The 9839-nt window shown below is 43.8% G+C and overlaps 1 non-coding gene across 1 annotated transcript; it reads right to left on the bottom strand.

The window, feature by feature from the left end:
• Positions 1–4371: 4371 nt before the first annotated feature.
• Positions 4372–4490, bottom strand: LOC136876633 (5S ribosomal RNA). The gene has a single exon (XR_010860662.2). It is a non-coding gene; the product is annotated as a 5S ribosomal RNA (ribosomal RNA).
• Between the last annotated feature and the right edge of the window lie 5349 nt (positions 4491–9839).

The following is a 9839-nucleotide window of genomic DNA, read 5'->3' as shown; positions in this document are numbered from 1 at the left end:
ACCCCTTGAAAGTTGATAAAATATTGCTGAACAACCCTAGCGAATATGTGGTCGTGCTCAGAGTTGCGCTAGATTTAGATAATGCAACGTGCATTGCACATATCCAGGGGGAGGAATTCCGAAGAGGAAGTGAAGCAACAGTCTGTCTACTAACATTACATCAAACACAAACGGCAACAAAGTCGGCTGCTAGACAGAGAGGGGGTGGAAGTTGGAGGGTTTGTGGAACAACTGCCAAACGAAGCCGGGGAAACATGTAATCGTGTATATTTCGGCCATGGCTATTGTACGATAATAGTATGTCTTCGGCAGCCGAAATTACTACTTCAAAAATGATTTGAAATTTGAAATGAAAATATCAGTGCATTCTTTTTTTGCTAGTTGTTTTACGTAGCACCGACACAGATAGGTCTTACGGCGACGATGGGACAGGAAAGGGCTAGGAGTGGGAAGGAAGCGGCCGTGGCCTTATTTAAGGTACAGCCCCAGCATTTGCCTGGTGTGAAAATGGGAAACCACGGAAAACCATTTTCAGGGCTGCCGACAGTGGGGTTCGAACCTACTATCTCCCGAATACTGGCCGCACTTAAGCGACTGCAGCTATCGAGCTCGGTCAGTGCATTTTATGATATGAATAAAACTTACACAACGTCGACAATCAAAATTACTACAGTACACCAAAATGACAGTCTCACCTCACTGAAGGAGAGAGATTTGATTGAGCAGGAGTCAAACAAACTGAATTCTGCCTTGGCCGAATCATCCTTCTTCAATAAAACAATGAAACATTCACCATCAAAGTTTATTAAAGTTTATTAATCTCAAAAAGGCTTTCACAGCCACAGATCACAGGAATGGAACCAACTTTAGGGAGGTTAGGCCGTGTGGATTTGCAGAGTTTCGCCCAGGCCTGCCATTTGGGCTCACCAGTTGGACTGGCACGCCCCTCCAAGATTATGCTTAGCAGTGGCACACCAACTACTACTACTGAATGTTTCATTCCTTCCCTGAATGGGGGGGTGGGCCTCCTAGACGGTGATGCCGTCTCTCAGGCCAGGAGATTTGCATCGGAGAAGATGTTCAGAAATTCATTTATTTATGTAGCGTATGTCTACATCACTGTCAACCTCTGTGGTGTAGTGGTTAGCGTGATTAGCTGCCAGCCCCGGAGGCCCGAGTTCGATTCCCGGCTCTGCCACGAAATTTGAAAAGTGGTACGAGGGCTGGAACGGGGTCCACTCAGCCTGGGGAGGTCAACTGAGTAGAGGTGGGTTCGATTCCCACCTCAGCCATCCTGGAAGTGGTTTTCCGTGGTTTCCCACTTCTCCTCCAGGCGAATGCCGGGATGGTCCCTAACTTAAGGCCACGGCCGCTTCCTTCCCTCCTCCTTGCCTATCCCTTCCAATCTTCCCATCCCTCCACAAGGCCCCTGTTCAGCATAGCAGGTGAGGCCGCCTGGTCGAGGTACTGGTCGTACTCCCCAGTTGTATCCCCGACCAAGAGTCTGAAACTCCAGGACACTGCCCTTGAGGCGGTAGAGGTGGGATCCCTCGCTAAGTCCGAGGGGAAAACCGAACCTGGAGGGTAAACAGATGATGATGATGATGATGTCTACATCACTAAAAATTAATATTTACAGTTCTCTCATACTCACAAGCTGATATCCACGAATGTAGTCTACTGATCCCTCCATCATAACCAGGAACTCTGCTGGATCGCCAGGGAAAACTCTCAGAAGACATTCTTGGACTACATGGTGAACAGTCTGCTTTTCAGCGCCGTAGTCACAACTTGAAGTTATTTTCTTCCACTAGTGCAGGAAATCGGCTGATCTGCCAGTGTTGGTTCTTATTCGGTTAAGAGCCGACCCGATCTTTCGTGGCAATTCAAAGCCAGGTGACTTGGACGATATGCATGGCATCTGCCATTTCTGTCTCGAGCAGTCATTAAACCCGTTGTCCACTAACATCCTTGCGGTTTCCAGGGGTGGGTGATGAGAGCGAAGCCTTCCTTTACCGATGGTTCGGATGTCTGCGTGAACAGGGAAGTAAGGAGCTGTCGTTTTTAGTACTCCGGTACAAGTGCGGAGAAAGTGATAGGACTGATGGACGTTGCCGATACTAGGACTGTTCTGGCATCCGCCTTAGTGCAGAAGAATAGAAAACAACGGAAAATCATTCTCAGAACAGCCAACGGCGAGTATCAGCCCATTCCCGTCTCTCGAATACAGAGGCCGTAGAGCCACGCCTGGGCCGTCGCCACCCTTCTCTGCTCGGTTGGCCGGTCAGAGGACAGAACTCTCAGACTACGGACCAGCCGTGGTCACTTCTGGACCGTGACCCACTCTACATACGCCTACCCAAACCCCTCCTATATCTGTATGAGCAACCCACCTCCAGAGAGATAGGTGGTTTGTAAAGTACCGATACCGATGCGCTCCTGGTGCTCCTCTGGCGGTCTGTATGTAAGTGTATGTGTTTTTAGTTAATAGTTTAAGTTAGCGAAGTTTTAATGTTTTAGGATTTGTGTTTGATGTGGTGTATTGTTCGTGTTTGTGTGACAAGACTCGATTTGTTTCTCCGTTCGCATGGCTGGCATAGTTTAACATAGGATGCGTGGTTCCACCGCGTTAGCAAATAGGGATTGCTGTTTACAAACTATGTATATTCCCCATGGAGGTATATTTACAGAAGAGGCTGCCACGGATATAGAAAATCACAGGAATAAAACCAGGTTTTTCGACGTTTATTAAATTTCACTCCACGGACTCAGTGGCAAGAGTTTATTCTCATTGCTGTGTATGGAGGTAATGTCGTTGCATAAGCTAAAATGGTGAAGATTCATTCACTTCATTGATAGAATTTATTTTTCACCAAACTGTCCAAATATGTTAGTCACCATTGTATAATAACCTGTATCTCGTGCCAGTTTCAGCCTTCTAACCGTCCTCGTTTCCTCAGCACCGCTGTGGTAGGCACCGTCGACTAAATGCGTCACTCTAGTTAGCTCAGCGTGGATATAGATATCCGTGCTCGAAGCACGGCCGACTTGATGCGTCGCTCTAGCTTGGAGCGCAGTGAGGGATCCAGTCGGCCGTGCTCGAAGTTTCGTAGTCCGAACTCATGCTGATAGATGGAGCAGGGCAGAGTTGTGCGCGTCAACATTGCGAAGTTGATACGGTCACTTCGCTGAAAGAAACATATTTTTATTTAAAAGGCTCAAATATCGTGGTCATGCGGGGTTTATTGTATTTTTATTACATTCTTTTTTTTTTTTTTTGCATAGGGGATGTATTGAGCAATGTCTGGTGGCAATTTCAACGTTGAAAACTACTGTTTTCACAATATCGCTGTGAAAGACAGGCAGAAACAGGAATTTTCAGTGGTGGCGATTGGGGTAGGGGGTTTGAGGGAGGGCAGACCCCACCATTTTGTGGAGAGAACACTACATTTTAATTCCACTTTAGCTGTTTGAAACTAGGAATTATAGGAAATATTAAAAATAATATGTACACGGCCAATTGTCTTATCAACTAATTCTTTTCTTTACTTTCAGTAATTATTAACAAAATTCTTAGCTGAAATACGCACAAAATATCGTTCTTCGCGATTAACCGATTTGTACACTGCCACAGCAGGTTGTGGAAACCTGCGCAATAGCCTGTAGGATGTGTTGTGAGGAAGGGTAGAAGGGGTATATTGTTGCCAAGGACATGGATGACCGCCTCTGTGGAGGCCCGGGTTCGATTCCCAGCTCTGCCACGAAAATTGAAAAGTGGTACGAGGGCTGGAACGGGGTCCACTCAGCCTCGGGAGGTCAACTGAGTAGAGGTGGGTTCGATTCCCACCTCATCCATCCTGGAAGTGGTTTTCCGTGGTTTCCCACTTCTCCTCCAGGCAAATGCCGGGATGGTACCTAACTTAAGGCCACGGCAGCTTCCTTCCCTCTTCCTTGTCTATCCCTTCCAATCTTCCCCATCCCCCGCAAGGCCCCTGTTCAGCTTAGCAGGTGAGGCCGCCTGGCCGAGGTACTGGTCATTCTCCCTAGTTGTATCCCCCGACCAAGAGTCTGAAGCTCCAGGACACTGCTCTTGAGGCGGTAGAGGTGGGATCCCTCGCTGAGTTCGAGGGAAAAACCGAACCTGGAGGGTAAACAGATGATGATGATGATGAAATATCAAAGAACTTAAATGTTAAATTTCTGGCAATTTAGTGTAGTGGGCATAAAAGCTTTTATTTATTTATTTATTTATTTATTCACGAAGCACAAGATACAGCTACACTGAGCAAATTTCACTTGCACTGTCAACAGACTATTTAACAAACGTAAACTTTCATAATAAAATATAACAAACATAACAAAAGGGAATTGAGCCAACGGAACGTGGTGTTCCCAAGCGGTCACCCATCCAAGCACTGACCACGCCCAATGTTGCTTAACTGCGGTGATCGGACGAGAACCGGTGTATTCAACATGGTATAGCCGTTGGGTAGCTATATTTTTTTTTCAGTTTTGATGTATACGCCCCCGCACCTCTGGTCGCTTTATCCCTGAATCCTTGGTACTATTTTGTTGTATATGCATTTTTGTGCCCCCCTCCCTCACTTATAATTCCCAATCATCGCTACTGGGATTTTATATATAGATATATATTACTTCACTCGATGTGACTCGTTCACAACTACAGTGAGTTTCTCTCGCCTCCCGTTGACTCATCACTGCCCAAACCGCGGCAATTCCACGAGGATAGCACTTCGATCACTTTATCCGTGCATAACAGGAGATAACAATTGAAATGAAGACCACAATTATTAATAATATTACGAATTAATAAAATAAGCTCGTACCTAATGACGGGAAATGTTGGAAATCTCATTCTGCATCTGCACATTTCTGGCATCGTCTTAGGAAACTCCGATTCACACGCAAGCAAATGTTCATCTTCCGTAATTGAGGCTATTTATCTCCGGATATGTTCTTTATGCTGTTTATTTTAATATTTTAGTAGCCTGCAATGCTGAGCCCTTCCAAACCCCGCATTCTTGTCCAAGTCGTCTTAAGGATTTTGTAGGCGTATTTTCTAATCTTTCTGCGATTTGATTTATTTTCCTCGTTAAGTACACGTTTCTTTAACACTTCGCTTCTTATCGAGTAAAGAACCAGTTCATCTAAATTCGTTTACGAGTTTCCACACTGTCTCTCTGTGTCGAGGGCGCACACCTGGAAATTGTGTTGTAAATCGCCCAACGACTTCCTTGCAAGATTCTGTTTTTACATAATTAGGGCCTATCGTACATAAATACCCTTTACCGTGTACACATGTGGAAACATTATGAGAAAATTATACCCCACAGTAACACCTCACAACTCGAGAAAAGTCGGAGCGACAGATGAACACTTAATACGTTCTAAGCACGGACCTGAACTGGGAAGTGCGGGCATTCCCGTGCTGTCGTTGCGCTGTGTAACAGGAAATTATGAGTCAACGGGAGGCAGATAAGCTAGGCCTGCCTGCCAATAAACCTATGAGAGAAACTCGCTGTATTATTTCATTACATACAGTACATATCAGAAATGCAGAAATTAAGCATATACTTCTCTTGAACAATTTATTCTTCCTATATAAAGCTCCCAACTGACACTTTGAGGAAGACCTAGTTTCATTGACACGATTTTGGAGAAGAAGTGGGTTTCTCTTCCCTTTCCTTTATTTTATCTGTTTATTCGCTTTGCACAGTCAGTTATAATATTCTGAGTATGTAGTTAACTGAAATGTGGGTTTCCATTCAGGGTATCCTCGTCTTGACAAGAAAAATTTGTTCCAAAAACCAACAACTGCTATTTTCTATACGTGATATTACCCAAAAGTTGCTGAGAGAATAAATTGTATCGTAACTTTTAGAATAAATATAAGTTGGAAGAGTTCTGATATACAAGCACAACAGGAGGAACGTGACGTTGGTAAATAAGAGCGTAAAGGGTTAATATTGTAAGCACAGGGTGTGACATCTTGAAAGATTTAAGTATCCTGCTTTTCCTGCCATTTATTTGATCAAACAAGTAATAAATAAATGGTCGTTCATAGGACAGTTATTTATAATGAACGTAATATACTACTTATTAGGAATTTTAAAGCGTTCTCCGGAAGTAAGGTAACAAAATCTACATTCCACTGTCCAGTTACCTTGCTTATAATAATTAGTCTTAAAAGAAAGTTGCTCGACAATGTCCCTTGTAAAATGTCAGCACGTTCCTGAAGGCCGCCTCACCAGTAACTCAGTAAGTACGTGGATATTGTACTGAAACTACAAGAAGAATATTATTTTTGCAATGGAGAATTCTCCAAGAAGCATCAGAACGACCAGTCGGAAAGGTCAAGACTAGCCCACAAGCAGCCTGGCAGCCATCCAGCTTCGTGCACAAGTTCCTCTGTCAGGGCTATTCTCTAAGAGGATCAACTTTTTGTTGTGATGTGCGGTCATTCAAATGTTACATTACGTAATTTGTTTGATAATATGTGTGGAGACCTAAGGACAAGGTCTGTTCGCCTACGCTTTGTACCCCATCGCTATTTGTCTCTGCCTCTTCGAAGAGGTGCGATAGTATTTCAAAAGTACACAGCACTGAAAACATTAGATTAGAACAGAAATTCTTATTCTTCACAGTGTGCTTTATGGCAAAGATGGGATAGGGGTGGGAAGGAAGCGATCGTTATCTTAACTGAGGTATTGTATGAACATCAGAGCAGAGAAGAGAAAAACAGTGGTGATGACAAGACAAGGAAGAGAAGGAAAAGGTATCGTTAGTGGGGCGAAACCTTAAGGTTGTTGAATGCTTAAAACATTTGGGAAGTGAAATAATGCAAGATGAAAGATTGGATAAGGAGATCAGCAGAAGGGTATAAGTGGGAAATACGTTCTACCATTATGTACGGAACTTGGTGTGGAACAGAGAAGTTTCTATGAAATGTAAGGAGATAATATACAAGATGTACTATACCGCTATGTTGACGTACACATTAGAGACTGGACATTGCCAGCTAGAAATGAGAGTAATATTCAGGCCAGTGTGATGAAGTTCCTGAGGAGTGAGGTAGGTAAGACAAGGAGATACAGAGTAAGGAATGTTGAGGTCAGAAGAGAGAGAAGATGGAGAAGAATAAATTGAGATGGTCTGGACATGTTATGAGGATATAGGGGGGAAGGATACCAAAAACTGTTGGAGTATAAGGTAGAGGGGAAGAGTGGAAGAGGGAAGCCCTTAGCAAGATGGATATACTCTGTCAAGAATAGTATGAGGAAAAGAAGACTGGAATGTAATATAATGACTGAGGAGGAGCGGTGGAAGGAGAGGCAACCGGTGGAGAAGTGCCATCAGCACCCCTTCCTGGCAAGAGCTGGACTAGGAGAAATGGAAATTTAAAAAATATATTGGTTTCATGTCCCACTAACAGTATTTTTATGGTTTAAGGATACGCTGAGTGGTGGAACGTTGTCCCACATGATTTCTTTTACGTGTCAGTAAATCTACAGCACGAGGCTCACATATTTACCATCGGACTGAGCCAGGATCGAACGTGTCAAGTTGGGGTCAGAGGTTCAGCACTCTACCGAACAGTTGGATAGACTCAGCATATATTATTCGTAAATTTAATGTAAGAAAACAGCCTACTGCCAGAATGATTGTTGGTACAAGCAGGTGGGAACAGTGGCAGAGGCGTACTCGGAATGAGGCTAAATCAGGAACGAACACGATAAATGAAGCTGTGTGTAAGTGTAAATCAACTTCGGTAGTGGAGTCACTTGAGGTGAAAGATGATAGGTTACCTTAAATAATAACAGTCTTCACCATGGATGGTAAGACAACGCATAAGGAGAGAAAGGCAACAATGGTTAGGCCCAGTTTTTAATTATTTAGTGACAAGAAGTATAGAATTAAACTAGACCATGGTGATCGTTGGAAAAAGAGAATTGTTAATTTACGCGTACATAGTTAATTCACAGCGGCCTTCAGACTTAGACGGTGAAAGTCATAGAAGTCGGTAATGAATATGCATGTACTGTATGTATATCCGATGTCAGTAATAATAATGATGATACTAAAGGTGCATAAACACAAATGATATGAGTAAAGGAGTGGAATCGGAGGTAAGGCTTTTTGCGGATGATGTTATTCTCTATAGAGTGATAAATAAGTTACAAGATTGTGAGCAACTGCAACGTGACCTCGAAAATGTTGTGAGATGGACAGCAGGCAATGGTATGTTGATAAACGGGGTTAAAAGTCAGGTTGTGAGTTTTACAAGTAGGAATAGTGTTGTATGTCCGGCGCTCCCTTCTCGCTCCGCCAGCCAGCTGCACGCGCGCCTGTGTATCATTCTGCTAGCTTCGACGCGCAGCCCTCAGTGCGCGTGCCTGACCATCGAGTGTACTATAAATAGGAGCTCCCTGTCTGCTCACAAGCCCACTTGTCCCGGTGTCCAGCTCCAGAATACACCCTACGTCGAGCACGGAGGCTACTCCTCTTGAAAATGTGCTTCGACCAGGTGGACTGAATTTCTGGCAGTACGAGGTTTCACCTCTGGTCACCGCTCCCTTACCTGTTTCCGCTGCCTATGTTCCGTAATTCTTTTACAAGCCATTTTCATTCCCTAAGTTATGCAAGCTCCCTTAGTTTCGCTAGGTGGAATTTCTTCAATCAATTGAACTTGCTTTTTAGGAATTCAGGCACTCCAACAAACAAGGACTCTCATGAACATTTATGTTAGTGTGCCAGATAGTTCTCGACTATCAAAGTGTCAATTCACAAAGACTATCTTTTCGAGATAGGAGTGTATATAAAGACTGCAAACCTGTACATATTGTATAAAGACAAACTTTTCTCAAGATTCAATATTCCTTTTTGCTTCAAAATAAATTTCAGTTATTTGTGTAAATATCATAAAGTGAAGCAATAAAAGTTGTGTTTTGTAAACTTCAACCTTGGTTACAACACAACTCTATGGCGACGAGGTAAAAAAGCACCAAATACACATTCTTCGGTCCCAGTTGCCAACTCTATAGCGACGAGGTAAAAAGCAACGAACTCCAATTCTTCAGCCCCAGTTGCCAACTCTATAGCGACGAGGTACACACGAAACCAACACTACAATTCAACGGGCCCAGTTGTCAACTCTACGGCGACGTGCTAAACAACAACGACACTCCAACCAGTGCTGACACACAGCTTACCTTACTCTTTCTTGCACGCATCTCGCAATGGCTACTGCGGAACAACTCGCTACGGTCTTCCAAGCCTTACAGCAGCAACAACAACAGTTTATGCAACAACAACAGGCAGCATTAATTCAGGCTATTCAAGCTATTTCTGTCTCTACACAGCCATCAGCTATTCCTCCGTTCTCTGCTTTTGATCCAGCTAAGGAAGAATGGTCAGTTTATTTAGCCCGCTTGCAACAGCATTTCATCTGCCATTCTGTCACAGATGATCAACGCCGCCGCGCACTATTTCTTAGTTCGGTTGGCAATGCTACGTGTGAATTACTACGTAAATTAAGTCCAGAAGAACACTTATCTGAGGTACCCTTCACGCAGCTCTTAGCCCGTCTCACGGAACACTATGCCAAAGCTCCTCACATAGTGGCTGCTCGCTATAAATTTTTTCAGAGCAGAAAGCAACCCCATCAGACACATACTGAATGGATAACTGAATTGCGTGGTCTAGCTAAACCCTGCCAGTTCATCTGCTCCAAGGACGGTTGTGGTTCATCCTACACTGATTCTCTCATTCGGGACATGATAATTTTACATACTCCTGAAGACAAAATACGTTTTGACGCT

Source organism: Anabrus simplex, chromosome 6, assembly GCF_040414725.1.
Source record: "Anabrus simplex isolate iqAnaSimp1 chromosome 6, ASM4041472v1, whole genome shotgun sequence".
In the NCBI taxonomy this organism is placed as follows: Eukaryota; Metazoa; Arthropoda; class Insecta; order Orthoptera; family Tettigoniidae; genus Anabrus; species Anabrus simplex.
This window is presented reverse-complemented; position numbering and strand designations above follow the sequence as displayed.